Raw genomic sequence first — 20,486 nt, 5'->3', positions numbered from 1 at the left:
CTTTGGAGCAAAATACAAAGTTGCTCTGAGTTTTAGGATTTTTCCACAACTGGTGTTACTGAAAATATGATTAATAATTAAAGTAACATGCTTAAGGTCTTTTCTTTTCTTTTGACCTGAATTTATATATTGGACTGAGTCTGGGTTGATGTACTAAGTACTTGCTGAAGCTAAAAGACTGTCTGCAGATGTTGCATCCTTGAAATTTTGGAGTAAAATACATATTTTTGGACATTATTTTCACCAAGCAGAAACGTTTCTGTTCTTTGTATCAAGGGTCAATTTTTGAATCCACAGAAATGTGGGGACGTTATGAGCAACACATGTCATTTACCTGTGTGTGCAGTGATCTTGTGCATGTGTGTCAGAGTGTTCGTGTTGCTTTTGGTTCACATATACCAGTGGTTATGCCTATGACTTCACCGTCATAGGCATGAAAATTAAGATGCACTGCTGGGACTGGGAGTTAAGTTACTGGCACAAAGATATAGTACTGTCTAGGTTAGGGGTGCAACTTCAACAATAACACAATGTCTTATTGCTTCACCTTCACAATCTTTTCTATGAGATACAATTTTACCCAGTTTGTTAAATCAACATTTCAGTGATAGTGTTTCTTCATTTAAAGACAAATACAGTTTATATGTTTTCAACACAAGATTTATCATGTTATAATGTAATAAGTTTCACATCTTTACAATAAAACCATCATGTTACAAAGAGATACATTTCCCATTTTTACATTCACAATACATCACAGCTATCACATCTCTACACTTCCATGCTGTTAATTCCTGGCACTGTAACTTTTATTTTGTGCATTTTCTCTCGTCTCGTCTTCGTGCCGCTTATCCGGGGTCGAGTCGTGGGGGCAGCAGCCTAAGTAGGGAAGCCCAGACTTCCCTCTCCCCAGCCACATTTGCCAACTCTGCGGGGGGGATCCCGAGGCGTTCCCAGGCCAGCCGAGAGATAATCCCTCAAGCGTGTCCTGGGTCTTCCCCGGGGTCTCCTCCCAGAGGGAAGTGCCTGGAACACCTCACCAGGGAGGCGTCCAGGAGGCATCCTGACCAGATGCCCGAGCCACCTCAACTGGTTCCTCTCGATGCGGAGGAGCAGCGGCTCTACTCTGAGCCCCTCCCGGATGACCGAGCTCCTCACCCTATCTCTAAGGGAGAGCTCAGCCACCCTGCGGAGGAAACTCATTTCAGCCGCCTGTATACGAGATCTCGTTCTTTCGGTCATGACCCACAGCTCATGACCATAGGTGAGGGTAGGAACGTAGATTGACTTGTAAATTGAGAGCTTCGCCTTCTGGCTCAGCTCCTTCTTCACCACGACAGACTGGCACAGAGTCCGCATTACTGCAGACGCCGCACCGATCCGTCTGTCGATCTCGCGCTCCATCCTTCCCTCACTCGTGAACAAGACCCCGAGATATTTAAACTCCTCCACTTGAGGCAGAATCTGACTCCCAACCCGGAGATCGCAATCCACCCTATTCCGGCTGAGGACCATGGTCTCAGATTTGGAGGTGCTGATTCCCATCCCGGCCGCTTCACACTCGGCAGCGAATTCCTCAAGTGAGAGCTGGAGATCATGACCAGATGAAGCCAACAGGACCACGTCATCTGCAAAAAGCAGGGACCCAATCCTGAGGCCAGCAAGCCGGATCCCCTCAACACCTCAGCTGCGCCTAGAAATTCTGTCCATATAAGTTATGAACAGAATCGGTGATAAAGGGCAGCCTTGGTGGAGTCCAACCCTCACCGGAAACGAATCCGACTTACTACCGGCAATGCGGACCAGGCTCTGACACCTGTCGTAGAGGGACCAGACAGCTCGCACAAGGGGGTCCAGTACCCCATACTCCCGGAGTACCCCCCACCGGAGCCCCCGGGGGACACGGTCGAACGCTTCTCCAGGTCCACAAAGCACATGTAGACTGGTTGGGCAAACTCCCATGCCCCCTCCAGGACCCCAAAGAGGGTATAGAGCTGGTCCACTGTTCCGCGACCAGGACGAAAACCGCACTGCTCCTCCTCAATCCAAGATTCGACTATCTGGCGGACCCTCCTCTCCAGGACCCCTGAATAGACCTTCCCAGGGAGGCTGAGGAGTGTGATTCCCCTGTAATTGGAACACACCCTCCGGTCCCCCTTCTTAGAAAGGGGGACCACCACCCGAGTCTGCCAATCCAGCAGCACTGCCCCCGATGTCCACACGATGCTGCAGAGGCGTGTCAGCCAGGACAGCCCCACAGCATCCAGAGCCTTAAGGAACTCCGGGCGGATCTCATCCACCCGCGGGGCCTTGCCGCCAAGGAGCTTTTTGACCACCTCAGCGACTTCAGCCCCAGAGATAGGAGAGTCCACCCCTGAGTCCCCCAGCTCTGCTTCCTCATCGGAAGACGTGTTGGCAGGATTGAGGGGGTCTTCGAAGTACTCCCTCCACCGACCCACAACGTCTTGAGTTGAGGTCAGCAGCTCCCCATCTCCACTGTACACAGTGTTGGTGGCGCACTGCTTCCCCCTCCTGAGCCGCCGGATGGTGGACCAGAATCGCCTCGAAGCCGTCCGGAAGTTTTTGACTTGGTGACAGCCAAAGCCGCATGCCGCTTAGCCTGTCGGTACCCATCAGCTGCCTCCGGAGTCCCACAGGCCAAGAAGGCCCGATAGGACTCCTTCTTCAGCTTGACGGCATCCCTCACTGCTGGTGTCCACCAACGAGTCCTGGGATTGCTGCCACGACAGGCACCAACGACCTTATGTCACAGCTCCGGCTGGCCGCCTCAGCAATAGAGGCATGGAACACAGCCCATTTGGACTCAATGTCCCCCGCCTCACTTGGGACATGGTTGAAGCTCTGCTGAAGGTGGGAGTTGAAGCTCGCTCTGACAGGGGACTCAGCTAGACGTTCCCAGCAGACCCTCACAACACGTTTGGGCCTGCCAGATCTGACCGACTTCCTCCCCCACCATCTGATCCAACTCACCACCAGCTGGTGATCAGTTGACAGCTCTGCCCCTTTCTTCACCCGAGTGTCCAAGGCATGTGGCCACAGGTCCGATGAAACGACCACAAAATCGATCATCGAACTGCGGCCCAGGGAATCCTGATGCCAGGTGTACATATGGACACTCTTATGTTGGAACATGGTGTTCGTTGTGGACAATCCATGACGAGCACAGAAGTCCAATAACAAAACACCATTTTGGTTCAGAGGGGGGGGGACCATGCCTCCCAATCACTCCTCTCCAGGTCTCACTGTCATTGCCCATGTGAGAACTGAAGTCCCCCAGCAGAACTATGGAGTCCCCAGAAGGAACACTCTCCAGTACTCCTTCCAAGGACTCCAGAAAGGGTGGGTACTCTAAACTGCCGTTCGGCGCATAAGCACAGACAACAGTCAGAACCCGTCCCCTCACCCGAAGGCGGAGGGAAACTACCCTTTCATTCACTGGGGTAAACCTCAACGTGCAGGCACCAAGCTGGGGGCTGATGAAAATGCCCACACCTGCTTGGCGCCTCTCACCATGAGCAACTCCAGAGTGGAAGAAAGTCCAGCCCCTTTTGAGGGTACTGGTTCCAGAGCCCAAGCCATGTGTCGAGGTGAGTCCAACTATATCTAGCCAGAACCGCTCAACCTCGCGTAAAAGCTCAGACTCCTTCCCCATCAGAGAGGTGACATTCCACGTTCCTAGAGCCAGCTTCTGCAGCCGGGGATGGGACCGCCAGGGTCCCCACCCCTTGCCACCGCCCAGCTCCCACTGCACCCAACCTCTACGGCTCCTCCCACAGATGGTGAGCCCACGGGAGGTGGGGCCCATGTAACCCTTTCGGGCTGAGCCCGACCGGGCCCCACGGACAAATGCCCGGCCACCAGACGCTCGCTCTCATACCCCACCACCAGGCCTGGCTCCAGAGGGGTGTCCCAGTAACCCACGTCCAGGCAAGGGAACATGTATGCCCAGGTTTGTCATCATCATAGGGACATGGTTGAAGCTCTGCTGAAGGTGGGAGTTGAAGCTCGCTGACAGGGGACTCAGCCAGACGTTCCCAGCAGACCCTCACAACACGTTTGGGCCTGCCAGATCTGACCAACTTCCTCCCCCACCATCTGATCCAACTCACAACCAGGTGGTGATCAGGGAATGAGCCGTGTTTGGTCTGGTCCCTCCCCTAGACACCTGTTTGCCATGGGTGACCCTACCAGGGGCATAAAGCCCCTGACAACATAGCTGCTAGGATCTTCGGGACGCACAAACCCCTCTACCACGATAAGGTGACGGCTCAGGCAGGGGTTGTGCATTTTATCTGCTTAATTTTAACTTTTTGTCTTTTTACTTGATTAATTTTTTATTTCTTTTAAAGTTTGTTTTAAATTCTTCCTGCACCCATCTGTAATGCTCTTCATTGTTTATTTAAAGCACTTTGAATGGTCTTGTGCACAAAATATGGAACACGAATAAACTTACCTTGCTGTTCAGCATATGTAAACAATATCTTTAAGAACCAGCGGATATATTTCCAAACATAATTTGATTGAACATGTGTCAAACATTAAAAAATTAAATAAAGTAATGTGCAGATATATAATGTGTATTTACTCCAACTATAATTTTGGACAGGCAAAATGTAATAGGAGGGTTTGTCTTTAAGTGAGAGTAAGTGGGATCTGCAAGGTTGGTTTGAAAGTTGCTACTTTCATGGAAGTTTTCCCAAACATAATTCATCATTCTCTTTGCTCTATGATTATTTTTCATTTCATGTTGCCATTTTTCTAAACACACAAAATTTAAAAAAAAGAGTCTCTACACCTAATACTGGCAGTCTGTTAAGCAAAATGGGACATCTAAATTTGATTCACATGGACAGTTAATATCAAAGTATTTGTGGATTCAGACCATCTGAGTCCATTTCTTCAGAGTGCCACATGGTCATTACTGAGCCTCATTTTGATGCCAGACATAGTGAGTTTGGATCTGCAGCTGTTGGGTTTTCAGTTGGCAAAGTTTATCCAAGCATCAGGAGGGCTATAGCTGAAGAGACCAGAAATGTAATGATCTGTTTGCTTGAAATAAACTCTGCAAACAAGTTGAGCAGTTAGTTTATTTTTTATCTAGTTTTACCCACATAAATTTATAGCAAAACTTTTTCACAGCATAAGTATTTGCTCTTTTGTGTTATGTCCTTTTCACTGGATACCATTGGAAAATTATTGTAACAAACCCTAATGATTCAATAAACTGCTCGTCTTAACATTAGAACTAATTACATACTTTCTTTCTGTGGTGACAGGTCAGCATTTCATACCACTCAAAGACAGAATTTCAGGGCAATTACTTCACAACATGATTTTTAAGGTTATATTTATTCATGTAATATTAAAAATGAACATGAAAAGATTATAAGTACCATTTAGTCCATGCACATCCACAACTATACGTGTTGTCAGGTTGAAGAAGCCAACAAAGACAGGACCACAATGTCTCCAAAAAAATTCAAACAATTATAAAGTGTGACGTTACACAGCTCAACATCAAGAAAAGTGCATATTTTCATATAATATGATGTATAGGTACCAAAATATACATTTATTCTGGATTAGATATTTTAAGCATTCAAGTGTAAAATATAAGTGAGATCAGAATTTTCTACAGTAAACTGCATTGTATGTATTACAGTGATTTTAGTTGATGTTTACATAGAACAGCTTTAAGACTTTGGTGTGACTTGAGCAAATATTTTTAAATGAAAGAATTTTTTTGCAAGTGAATCAAAAACAAGACCAAAAAGGTTTCTAACGCTTCACCTGTGAGGCTGACATAATAATTATAAGGTTTATTCTGCCCTGGCAGATACATACTGGTACTGCTTAGACATATAGTTAACAAGAAGACTCAGCAGACTTGGCTCTCAGTTGAGTTCGTTTACTGAGATCTTCATAATTTTGTAAAACTGAAATACAAATAGACATATACAAATATATTAATAAAAAAAATACAATATAACAAATCTCTGCTCAGTGTCTTTACTCCAGATCACCAAATAGCTATGCTTCCAATGCTTAAGCAACTATGTTTGGCAAATTAACACACACATCATTAAACAGTTATTTTACCTGTTATAAAATAAGTACAAACAAGAAATAACGATAATAGTATAAAGATTTAAATACAAAACAAAGGGTAGGCTGCAGACCAAGCTACTTATAGCTTAACACATGCTAACATTTAGCTCCGATTAGCATTAGCACAATTAGCTCCGTTTTAGAACTATAAATACAAAGTTTCAGTTACCACACTGCAGTTGCATGTCCAAACAGACTTGAATAAACAAAGACTTACTGACAAATCTACCCCAAGGAAAGAACAAAAAAAAAAAACGATGTGTAGCACTCAGCCTGCTTGTGCTCTGGATAGTGGTTTCTCCAAGATGTAATGACACGAGTCACCACCAGAGGTCTCCTAATACTAACTGAACATTAACAGTAATGAAAACACTAACAAGCTGACAGGAGCCAGAACAAGGTTATATAAATGAACATGCTGTCTCATAATGTAGTGTATTTCCAGTTATGGTTATCGGTGATATTGAGCTATTATAGCACTCAACCAGTGTTAATCTTTCCAATTTACAACTGCAGAGCAGAAGAAAAAAATTATCATAATCTTTTCATGATTTAAAAACTCCACATCAGCAACTATATAGATAGAGCCAAGCAAATCAAACACAATATAACACAGAATGAGAGAGAAAATCCGTTATTTGCTGTTAGCAACAACAAAGCTAAATCTACATCCATTTGTTTGTTTTTTTATCTGAGACCTTTTCTGTTAGTATTGCAGTCTTATGGTAATGTTTGTCCTGTGACTTGTTTATGCATTTGCCACTATGTTTTGTATCACAACTTGATCTGTTTACTTCAGAAATAATCAAAACACACTTTTTAAAGGTTCTAACACTTTAAGTGTTGCTATGAATTTGAATAACAATACATAATACATGGTGTTACAAAAACACCATCCAACCAGTAAAATACAAGTGTACTAGTTAACTTTGTACTTCAAAGCAATACAAATAGAAATGATCTCAGGGCAAAAACTAGAATAATACCCAGCAGCAGAACATAATTTACATTTTTAGTGCTTGGAACAACACAAAAAGAGCATCTTAACTGTCCCATACTGACTATGCATACCTATAACTTTTAAAACATTAACAGGCTTATCAGGAACAAAGGGGCTAATTTTTACATCAGTTCATCTGTTTGTCACTACAATTTAACTACACATTCCTTAGGGATTGAACCTTTGGATAATAGCTCCTCACAATGGTGACTGGCACTTTTGACAAACTTTTTATAAGCCTTACTAAAAGAAAAAATCATAAGCAGACTAATCAATGAATACATTGAGCTAAAATTGCATCCAAAATTGCATTTCGACACTAGCTCATTACTTCTGTGAAATACAAGGGACAAAAACAATCTAAGCAATCATACAGTGTGCACAAAGGTTTATCACCTTGAAAAGACAAAGATATTCAGACAAACTTATGATTATTTATTAACAATCCCTGGATTCTGGGAGAAAGTCTTAAAAACTCCCAGAAAACCACACATTTAATTGATGTTTACATAAAACAGCTTTAAGACTTTGGTGTGACTTGAGCAAATGATGCATTTTTGTCCAATTAACAGAATATATCTGAAGCACTTCATAAGAAGGTCCACTGGTGAAATTACCAAGTTGATTTAAAAATGGGATCACCTCCAAAATTAAATCACTTCTTCCTTTTTTACATTTCCAAGAACTCCTTAAATTTTCATGAAAATTCATCCATAACTTTTTGTGTTATCTTGACAAACAGCAAACAGACAAACAAGCAAACAGATAAACGCCAGTGAAAACATATCCTCCTTGCCGGAGGTAATAACAAAAAAGAACCACAAATGCTTTGACACAAATGTAAACATAATTAAGTCAGAGTACCTGGTAATTGGTATATTACAGGTGTGACGGGACACATATCACAAATGAAACAACAGTCTACCAGTTGAAAAAAAGAGAACCTGTATAAAGATTTTTTTCCATTTAATTTGATTTGTTTCAGTGTGTTTAAGGATTTCTTACTATATAATTCGCGATGTGTGTGTATATATATATATATATATATATATATATATATATATATATATATATATATATACACATATATATATATACATATATACACATATACATATATATATATATATATATACATGAATGAATGAGAGAGAGAGCGAGAGAGAGAGAGAGAGATTTTTATGATGAAGAAAATGCAAATTTGTTGCCCAAGATTATCATTGCGCGCCAGAAAATTTTAAATGAATCTTAAAAAAGCCAATATATTCAGAGAAGTAAAGAAGAAAATGTGAAAAGACGCACAACCCATAGCTCTATTGAAGCTAATTACAGTTTTATTGTACAGCACACAAACAGACTATATATCTGGATGCTTTTTGAGCATTGCTGCTGTTATTGTCCACATTAATTATTTACAAGTCTTTTTTAGCGAGTTGTGTGATTTATAAGATGCCTTGTTTTAGTTCAAAGGTAATTGGGTAGTATATTACAGAATCACGTAAACACTTCTGTGGTCCGCGTGTATGAGTATATATTACAGTACCTTTTTTTTATATATTTACATATATAGCTTTATGAATTACACACATTTAATAAATTTCCATTTTAGTTTTTTTTCCTCCTTCAAATAATATAATGGGAATTAATTTCTCAATCTGAAATGTCATTGTTTTGGACCATACGCTTGCATGGTTGCAGAGTAGAACTTATGTACAGTTCATGGTACCAGGATGCAAAGTGACAGCCTATAAACAGCCTCAACTAGGATGCAGTGGATGACTAAGAGGAAATGACATCCAATATGCAGTTATGCAGTCCACAGGAGGTCCACAAGGACCCAGCGCTGTCTCACCATTTCTTTGATACAATGGGCTACCACAGATTTCGCTATTCTTCTTTCTCCACATTTCAGCAAAGTCAGTTCTTTTGCATCTAAGATATGGGGTTGTTAGTATTTCACCTGTGAGTGTGAGGATGTGATGGAACTGCAATTTCTCAACTTTTAGGCTCTTTTGGAAATAGAAATCATTCTTTTCCTGAAAGGGGCCACCTGCTGTATTCTATATAACACTGCATTGTTTAATCTTGCTAAAATCTCAGCAAAGTAGCGGTGCACAGAGAGGATGGATATTAAGTGAACAATACAATGAAATCTCTCAAGTGCATGAAATTTTCTCCAAACAGAAAGAAGGGGGGGGGATGAAAGACTCATTCTTTTTTAAATTATGTTCTTTGAAAGGATCAACGCTCTTTCTCATTCAAGTTAAATAAAGATGGAAGATGTTTTTAAAGGAAGGGCCGTCAGCCAAGCGTAGAATTACCTCTTCTGACAGAAACACATCCCCTATGCGGCGAAACAGTGCCAGTGCATTTAGAACTGCAGACTTCTTCCAACTATATTACAATTTCTGAAAGACCACCATGAGCAAACTAGGGGCACCAATACAAAGGATCACTAACCACATGTGTTCTCATCAAGTCCTCCAAGCCAACAACATGTTAAATGTTTTACAGTCTCGGTGTACATCTACAGAGCCAGTCAAACGTTTGGACACTCCTTTCCTTTGAATTTACAGAGAAATGTCCAAACTTTCAACTTGTTGTGTATATGCCGTTTTCCTTCAGTAAGAAATGTGAAGAATTTCAGGTCTCATCATACAAAGGTCAGACTACACAGTGTGTCCCAGAACGATGTCTTGCTGTAAAAGACATCCCATAAAAAACTATTCAATACAAATGAGTCATTCATGCATTAAGCACTTCTGCCTCTGTAGGCTGTCGTGTGGGGATCAAAGTATTAAAGTGACTGCCCTTTTAAGAATGCGTCTTGCCAAAATAGATTTTTTGTAATCCAAAAATAAGTACAGTTCAAATGAAATTAATTAAAACACTTTTATGCAAACATAGAGTTAGTTAGCAAACATTAAAAGGTCTACACTGTATTTTTACAAAATTTTGAAAGTGAACTGTAAAGGACTAAATTAACATTTCATCAGGATGAAAAGACTCAAAAGAAAATTTCAGAAAAATTTGGTACTACTGCCATTCTATTATTGGAAAGAAATGCAGTTTAACAAAACCCTAACAAGTAATAACCCTCAGAGCTTTTGCTCTTTATCAGTTAAATGCATAAATTTAGCTGAAGCCAGAGGGGACCAGCGTTGGCTGACAATGTGATTTTTCTAACAAAGACAGTAAAGCACTTAAAAGGTTACATAGCTAAGAAGTGAAATTGGGAAATATTCACTATTTAGCAGCTAGTTTTCTTCCAAAATGGCGCAGATCTTTATGTTCACTTTTTTCCATGGTGGAGCAAAGCTTAGACACCATCAACACAAGCACCAGCAGCATACAAATCACATTGTTCATCAGTGTTTATTAGACACTGCCAGTGGCTCTGCCACCTGAGTGGCATCAAAACGCTGAGATGAGAGTCTTTAAAAAGGAGAATGCAGATCCATCATGGACACACCCCAACAGCAGAGAAAGCTGCTCATTTTCCAGAGACTTAATTGCATTAACTTCATGATTACATTAACTATTTATGTTTTAGCAGGGTGGTGACAAAAATGATTTAGCTACTTAAAAATATTTAAACAGTATAACAGTCTGCAAAGAATGTATTACTTGGGACACATTGTACAACTATATGTGGCTGTACAATATGTTAGAACAACTGTAAACCAGCCGAATTAAACTAAAAACATGCTAGTCAAAGAAAATAATAAATAACTAAGAATTTTACCTCAAGAGTCCGTTACTGGCAAACACTAAAAAAGTACTCATTTTCTCCCAATGTAATGAAAAGCATCAAACAGCTGATTGGTGTGCTGCATCTTGGAAATGCCTGAAATTGTCAATCTCATGAAATAAATGTAAGAAGCTTTCAGGTTTTTGGGCTATTTTCCTTTTCTCTCGTTACAAAATCGGGGATCAGGAACTTGTTTCAAAACAGGTTTCAAAAAGGTGCAAGCATGTTTTCAAAGAGCTACACTGTGTGGGGAGATAGATTAATTAAAAGCAGCATTGGCAGATAACCAACTAGCTTTTCCATCAAATGAAATAACTAGAATCACTGCTGAGAGGGGAAAGGATGAGACACATTTGTATGGGTTTCTTGCTTATTATCCACAAGTTAATTGAGAGACATGATGGGCATGAAAAGCTCTACCACTCTCGCTAACTCTCTACAGTACTCCATCAGAAGATATAGAACATGGAAAATTACTTTTGCAAAATTGAGCATGCATTAAAAAAAAATTTTCCCCATGGAACTAGGATACTCCATGAGCAACACTCCTTTAGTGCCACAGAGTGGGGTGATGATGAAAAACCGCATTTTGACACTGATTATGTCACTTTGCATTTAGAATCATTTACCTTGTGGCTGTGTACTTGCACCAGACCAAGGCAATCTTATGGCAGCTCTTCAAACACAAGCGCTACAAAAAAAAAAAGAAAAAAAAAACTAAATAAAGCAAGACTACAACACTGCCTTCCAAAATTGTAAAAGAGTAGCATATTTCTCCTTCAGCTGTCTTCTACAATACAGCCAATAATACGCTACAAAGGTTTTCAATTCTGTTGTAAAAGTTTGTTGCAACTACTGGTCAAGATGTCAGTAGTTCCTACGTCTTAACTGGGAAAACATTTTCATTTAAGAAAGAAAGTGGTTACTCTGTCGTGTTAAAGCCTACAGATACTCCTGTGCATAATGTCAGGATGAGATGCTTTGTTTTCTCTTTAGTTCTGGTTTCCTGTTTTATGTTGTAGTTTTCTCAGTTTTGTTCCCTCATGTCTGGTTTCCTGTTTGCTTTCCCGTTCATAGTTTTACCTTTAACTGAGTTAGCTGATGCATTTCACCTGTGTCTCCTTTTTGTTTGTGTGTGTATACATACGGCTTGGTTTCTGGTCTTAGTTGCTGGATTGTGTTTGTTCAGTTTAGCCTCCTGTGTCCTCTGCCATTCAGTTCCTTGATTAAAACCTCTTAGTTCTGCATCTCTGGCTCCTGGCTCCTGCATTTGGGTCCACACCTCTACCACCACTATTTATGAAGCATAACATGAAATATTCAAAAATATGTGGTTAACCTGGGAACAATTTTGTCTTCTCCTTTTCAGTTTTCTCCTTTCCATGGGCTTAATTTCCTCTGAAAACAATGTTTAAGAATATTGCTGTAAAAGGATAATACTACTAGATATTATTGCTGCCTGGTCCGACATGAACTTGTGGTAACTTTGCTAAGCACCAGGGATTAGTGCCTCCCAATGCCTGCAGAATAAATGCCCATTTACTGGTAGTTTGAGAAAAGTGAGGCAACAGTAACCAGTAAAGTAAATCCTGCTTTATTTGCAATTCTGCTTGAACCCAAACCCATAGCCAGTATCTGAGCCTTCTTTCACATACGGGCTACGGAGTCCTGTCTTATAGAAGTACTGTGATAGTCTGGTTGTATGTCATGTGATGTACGGAGCAGTGACAAAGATCCATTAGCAATGAAACAACATCCCTCTATTCAGGAAGTGATTTGTGTGTTCAATAAGCTTCTCTGGCTTCATTCCTCTCTTTGCTTCATTTCACTCCTTTTCACCTGACAGCAGACGAAAGACAAGTCACAGTATGGAGAGTGCCATTTACTGAACAAGGTGGCCAAGTCTGATGTAATCAAGGTTTACTTTCACTGCTCTGAACTAGAAAGGGCACTTTCTCTTTTGTAAAAGCTGCTGTATTTTCTTTTTTTCTTTTCGCAATTGATTAATTATTAGTTATTTTTAAAAAGCTGCAACAAATGCCTGAAAGTAAGAAAAATTTAATCAAGCTGTAAATATCTGAATGGGTATCTGTTTATCTGAACAGTTTTCTATCTTTTCTTGTTAATTTGTTAAAATATTTTAAACTGAAGTAGCTAACATATTCAGTTGTTTGATCACCTCAGAAGCAAAAGGCATTTATGATGTGGGCACCAACTTATTCAAAGTATATAAACATTTCTTCATATGTCTTATTGCTCATTTGATTAACTTTTGCCCATTAGTGTGGTTAGGCCAATTTTAAATCAGGGATAAAATACACATAGGGGTGGGGAAAATTGCTAGCACCCTGAAAGAAACACCAACAAAAGCCACTGAAATAACTTGAAACTGACGAAAGAAATAGCTAAAAATTAATTTTAAAAAATCAGATTGCTTTAGTTTTCTCTAAAATAATTAAAAGGTGGTTTTCAAAATCCTTAATTGAACATCTGAATAATGGTAACAGCCCATTATGTCACACTCCGTTTGGTTTCTGCTCCCACCACCATTTAACTGAGTCAGTAATTAGCTGTGTGTACCTGATAAATGAGAAGGAAAGGTGAGATGACAAAAAGCTTTGAAGGAAGATAGAATATAAAGGAAGGAGTGAGGGCATGAGAAGTGGCAAATGATGTCCAAGCAGACAAAACCTGCTGACTATAATGGTTTTAAACAGCTGTGTAGGGAAATTCACAGCAGTCTTTAACATAAGCTGGGTAATTAATCTACAGCCTGGGAATATGAGAACTACAGACAGGGGTTTAAAGGTTTGGCAGAAGGAGTCAGGAAAGTTAGAAATCAGCAGAAAAGATTTTGTGCAAGAAAGAAAGCTGCTTAAAGTAACATCAGTTAATTTCCCACAGGTGCTGGGGATATTAATCCAAAGAAGATAGTTATAGTTTGCCAGTTTCATTTTCGTTCCTGCTTCAACCAAACCTTTACAGGCTGTTCCACTCAGGCAAAACCTTGTAGATGCTTTCCATTAGAACCAAGACAGAGCTGTAATTAAATAGCCAAGTCACAAAAAAGGAATCCAGCCTTCCATTCACCACTAAATAGCTCTTAACCTAAGTCTACATTTAATCCAAAAAGTAACCTCAACGCTCTTTAATCTGCAGACCTCGTATCCATGCACATTCAAATTATACCTATTTTACAGGAAAAGAAATGGTTTCCTAAAGTATTATATTGGCAAACTGACCTAATAGTTACAATCCAAAAAGGGAAGGATAGGTCATGAAGAGATATATAATATGACAGAAATAGTAAATGTTTCTGAATTAAAGGGTCATACAGTGGATAATACTTATAACAGCCAGAGCTTTATTAGACATCTAAACCTATAAACTTACACACGCTTCACAGCGTGCTGAGCTGGGGTTTTTTTTTGTTTGTTTGTTTTGTTTGTTTGTTTTTCAGTATATGTAATAAAAGACTTGAGATGTTCACCCCAAAAATATTACAAGGATGTGAGCTCTACTATTTTAGAGACGAAGCATTAACAAAAAAAAAAATTGTTTGGTTGCATGAGCTGATTAATGCAATGGTGTTTATCAGCTGTGATGTAGCAACCAAATGGAAAGTATGTTAAGCATGTGTATGATGTCTCTTTTTTTGATAGTTTAAATACATCCTTTCATATTGTTGAACAAGTCATTTTGGTATTTTTGTTTTGATCAGACATCTTAGTTGCTACAGTCACTAAAGTCATCTGCAAACTACTAATTAAATTAAATTAAATGATCAATTTCAGCTAAAACAAAAAAAAAAAAAGTGTTCTTTTATCAGCACATGAAAACTGAAAATGATTTATACACATTATACTGAATAATTAATTAGTTTGGGTTTTTTGGGGGTGGAGGGGTGATCTGGAATCCTGAGAACTGACTTCTTATATTGTGTAATATAAAAAGACACACAATGGTAAATTTTTATCAACAGGATGAAAGGTTATGTGAGAGAACCACTAAATACAGTAATTTTTGTACAGTAAAAGCTTTGTAAATAGTCTTTTCATGAGAAAATCTGTAGAGAAACACTTTCTTCATCTTGATACAGTTATTTATTTCATTGACTGGGATTTTTTTAAAAAATCACTGCGCCTGTATTTATAGAAACAAAAAAAAAAAAAGAAAAGAAAATGCTATTTCTCAAATTATTCTCTCATTTAGGAGATGCGAGGAAACAGTTGTTGCCAAGTGAGATGTCAATTATGTACAAAAATGTATTGTCTTGGCAAAAGATGCATTACTGTTTCAATAAAAAATGTTTATATTAGCTGACCTTCCGTGAGAAAACAAAGCCAAAGAAATATCTTTGTAATAATGGAAGATAGAGCATAAGTGTTTGTTAGCATTAATGAAGAAAAAGACTTCTCATTGACTGCATTTTCTTTGTGGTGAGATGCAGGTGATGCTGATTCGTTTGGTGTTAAGTGTCTTGGACAGCCCTGAGTGTCTTTAAACAGTAAGTACATACAAGTACATATTCCAGTCCTCAGGCCCACCTGCCCTGCATGTTTTATAGGCCACCCCACCTTAACACACCTGAATGAAATAAAAGGCTCGTTAACAGGCTGCAAAGAACTTCTGGATTTGAGAAACACTAGATTAGTGAGAGGTGGAGAAAGGGGACTCACAAAGAGGGGCTTGTACATACCTCATTACTGAGCAGCAAAAGGAGCACGAGGAGTTTGCAATATACAGTAAACACGTTGTGTCAGTGATCTGATCATTCTTTCAGAAGATGCACAGCATTTTTAGATTGGAATTATGATGCCCTGACATCAGTGCAATAAGCAGTGCAATAAGCAGTAAAATTATTGTTTAGAGAAGCCTAAAGCTTTATGTATTTAGAGCTTAGTTGAGCTAACACAGAAAAAGCTGCAACTCTTTCTGGACTGATGTGCATGATCTAGTGCGTGATTATTTTAAACTGAGGCATAAGTTGCAGAGATACAACAAGCACTTAGATCATTTTAATGTTCTCCTCTATGAATTTCAGAGGCGTCTCAGCTAATGAGAATCAGTGAGTTTGCATTTTCAATCCACCACCCACTGAGTTCACATACTAAAAAAAATCCCACCACTGGGGAAAAGTTTGGTTGGTAAAACACTTTTTTTTCTCATATCAAATAACAGGGATTCAAAATCTGAGTTCATTTTGGAGTATTTATTTCATTGCTATGATCATATAATTGAAAGGGGGGGGGATTAATTGTTTATCTTCCAGGACCTTCTCATAAAAGAATCCACGGTTCACGCTCCAGTTCACAAATCCTGTATGCTGTCACCAGCTGGAATCCCACTTGTAAGTCGTAAGCATAAGCATATGTTCTGTGCCACTATAGGTTTAGTTAAATCAATTACTTTCATGTCTGGTTTCCTCTCTTGCCTTGTCCTTGCTTTGACCACTGTTGCTTATCAAATCTCTACCCTGATGTCTGCTCAGAGGTCCATATTATAATCATTTTAAAGTAGCCTATATGAGATATAATAGACCATCAGAGTTAGATCAAATGGAATTACAGGTGCCAAATTAGGCTCTAAGCATATCTGCATCCTACCTGTGAGACAAGATATTTCAAATATTTAGGAATATTTTGCATGTCAGTAGGTTAAATACGGCAGTGTGAACACAGATACTGATAAAGTCATTACTTTTGCAATATAGTATCACATGGCATAAAGGCAGCATGCGGACACAAGAGTATCACAGAATTATACATCCATCACTGCTTTTAGTTTTGCTTTTCATAGCTTTGTCCATTTTTTAGGATTTGGTTTGTTCCTTAATAATTAATATTTTTTTATGATAGGTTCTAAACTTGAATAAATGGCCACCTAAAGCTTGCACTGTTGGCTTTAATGCCCTTGTATTGCACAGCACACAAAGAGGCACACCCTGTTTGATAAGTTTTTGCAGAACAAAAAGATGTTTTCCACTTTAAACAGAAATCTGAAAACAGGATTTTAACATAAAACTCAAAATTTACCAATGTCTGTAAAGACAAATTAGAGGTGAAAATCACAATATATACATTGACACATCTTTAAGGGTTTCTGTATTTTTTCACCTTATGTTGAATAATTACTGCATGCAGGATTACGTTTCAGCTGAAAAGTTAATAAACCCTAAGCGATGCAATGAGTAGCTTCTCGTGTCTTAAACAACCATTTGAAAAGACATCTGTTGAACTCATTAAGAAGGGTCAAGTCACTGGCATGCGTCAAGCATAGAAACAATCTAAGGTGATTGCAGAAACTACTAAAATTGGCTTAAAAAATGAAGAGATTGAAAACTGGTCTGATGGTCGGGAACCATTTTTTTAAAGAAGAAATGGGACAGAAAAAAATCCTGAATTTAGTTTGACCACTTAAACATTTGCTAAAATCAAAGAAAAAATAATTAAAGAAAAACAACAGAATTCAGAGATGTGATAAATAGTAAAAACAATTCTTTCCAAATGCGCAATATGAAGAGAACTCAAGGAATTGGGACTGAGCTGTTGAGCCTGGAGAAAACCACTAATCAGTGACGTTAACTGGTGAAAAGAGCTTTGATTTGCCACACAGCATAAAGAATAGACTCTGGAGCAATGAGCAATGGAAGACTATCATGTGGTCTGATGAGTCCAGATTTACCCTTATTCCAGAGTGATGGGAGCATCAGGGTAAGAAGACAGACACTATGCCTAGTGCCTTCTGTACAAGCCTTTGGGGTAAGTCAATGATCTGTACTCCGCCTTTCACCCAAAGACTGCTGGGATAGGCTCCAGCTTTCCCACGACCTTTAATCAGACTAAGCAGTTAGGATAATAAATGAATGAATGAATCCTAGGATTCCTCAGGCTCAAATTGTGAAAGAGTAGCTGTGAGACATTATTTTCACACCGAGATTGGCCACCAAAGAGTCCAAACCTGAACCATACTAAGAAACTTTGGGATGTGCGGGAGGAGGCTTTACAAAATGGTCAGACTCTTCCATCACAGAGAAAAATGAATGCAACACTGAATCAAAGTGATTGTTGTGACACTACACAAACCTATCCAGACAATGCTACAGCTAATGCCCACCACAGTCAAAGCTAAAAGCAGTCCAATGAAATATAAGAGTAGGACCTTGTTTGAGTGGTGACTCTTTTTTTGGCCACCAACATTTTTTTCAGCATTCCATGTTTAAGCTTCATACCTTTGATCACTTCATTAGATATGCAGAATACCATTGCATGCTAGTCCATTAAATCATAGAATAAGACTCCAGCAAATCTCCAGCAAATCCAAGAACAGGCTCCATCTCAGCTACTTCATTGAGATCAGTCTTCAGCATAAAATTTGAGAAAACTGTTAGAACCATTAGAACATTTAAATTCTTAGGTATTTCCATGAGTGTCTGATAAAAGGTTAAATAGATTCTGCATTTACAAAACTGTGCATTTGTAAGGTTAGTATAATAATTGTGTTGCTTTGTCCACATTCTCAAAAAATGTATTTCAGGAAGAATACTTGAAAGTATCAAGAAAAATAAATATGGTCTCTGTAGGCATAGACATGTAAACAAAGATAGACATAGTATCTAGGTAGTTTTGTTTTTTTTTTACCTGTTACTTTATGGAGAGATACTTTTAAAACACTCTCTATAACATGGAGAATTCCAGCACTCACTGATGCAGAAAAATCCAATTAGCTGAAATGCATGAGCCAGTGCATTAGTTATGTCAAATGCACAGATCAAGATGAAAAATGTGACGCTGTTAAAGGGTCAGTGGAATTAAAACAGGAGTATACATATAGAATACATAATTTGTTGAAGAGAATGTATTAGACAAAAATGTAATTTAAAATGTAAGCAAAAATCCCAAAACAAATGGTGCAAAGCATTCTTATCAAGTTTTTAAAAAGACATTATCCAATGCAAAAGTCTTAAGTCACTTTGTCTTTTGGAAAGAATATGGAAATATAAGAACAGTGATTAAATTAGCTTTATGTTAACATAAAGTAAACAAATTTAATGTTACAAAACCATAAAATAAAATTTCAGAAAGTCAGAATTTGGTATGACCCCCTTTACTGTTCAGTGTCTTCTTGGACAACTTTCTTGTCATTTCATTAGGTAGTCTTCCAGACCAGTTCTCAAGGCCACCTGAAGGGTATTTTAATGTCCTTTTTTGGATGTTGGCTGCCTTCTGTTCATTTCTCTGTCAGGACAGTTGTGACTTTTTTCTTTTTCTGTTATTTTTATGAATCACTTTAAGATGTAAAATTGTTCATATAGCGATTTGAAAAGTGCTATAAAAATAAAGTCTGACTGATGGACTGACTAAAGATGATCCACTGAGTTTCAGTCCAGCAGAATAAAAGGTGGAAGTTTACACGTTTACACATTCTTCTCACTTCATTTTTGAATTTGTAGTTGTATATCTTGTTTTTCTTTGTTCTTTCATGTTTTCACCTTGAAGGTGAAAAGGCACAGCTTTCCTTCTATAAAAGAATGGGAAGTTCAGTTTGTTTACAGTTGTCTTGTCTGTCTTTCTGAGGGAACGTCTATTTGTATGTGTGGCTTTAGGGTGAACCCTAGTGGGAAAATGCTGAACAACAGATTGTAGAGTGAAATCACAGTTGAGCCCTGTTTGTTTTCGGTCACACATTGTAAAACCATGAATTTTTTATTTTTATTTTTATTTTTGTGTGTGTCTTGTCCAGCATTTAAGCAAGCAGAACGATGGTCTGGATGCTGTGTTCTGTTGAGCAAATTCACTTTGCCAAGGGGAGAACTACTGGTATCATGATCCCCTTGATTTTCTGGATTCTTATTTTATTTCTCTATTTATTTTGTATAATTGTAATACACAGTTTCTACTGCTAGACCAGAGCGGAGAGGATAGAAGATAGACAGAAAGACAAAGGGAAAGAAAACACCTCATAGAGAAAGAAGAAAAGAGAAAGATAAAGAGAGAAAGAAAGAAAAAAATACACATTTGCATAAACATACGCATATACACCCATATGCATTCGCCTATATATACGCATGAACATACACATACACACACATACACCCACAGGCCAATCTTAGATTCATCTTCCCCCTTTAGAGGACTTGGCTATCAACTGTCAGGAGCACTAAAAACTATCAGGTTAAATATAAATGAGAGACAAAGAAAACTAGCTGCTGTTAGTGAATAAACCTGCATGGCGACTCAGTGACTGTGTCACATGCAGAATATCCAGAGTGGAACATGTTCAGAGAAAAGTGATCATGCCAATGTGACCCCACCCACACAAAGGCAAGAAGCAGGCCAGGGGAACCCCGAGACTCTGGTAGCCAGCAGCCACCCCCAAGCACAGGCTCCAAACGCCCCCCCTCCGGAGCCAGCCATGGACCCACCCAGGGGGCAGCGGAGGGGAGCCCAAGCTGGAGTCCCCCGCAGTCAGGGGGAACAGGCCCCAGCATGCCCAGACCGGCAAGAACCGGCCCTACCGGGCGCCGGCCACCCAGGGCAGACAGAGCGCTAGCCACCGGGGTCCCAAGAGCCCAAAGGCAATCCGCCAACCCCGCAGGCAGAGCCA

Source organism: Telmatherina bonti (genome assembly GCF_933228915.1).
Source record: "Telmatherina bonti genome assembly, chromosome: 1".
Classification (NCBI taxonomy): Eukaryota; Metazoa; Chordata; class Actinopteri; order Atheriniformes; family Telmatherinidae; genus Telmatherina; species Telmatherina bonti.
Note: the sequence above shows the minus strand (reverse complement) of the source record.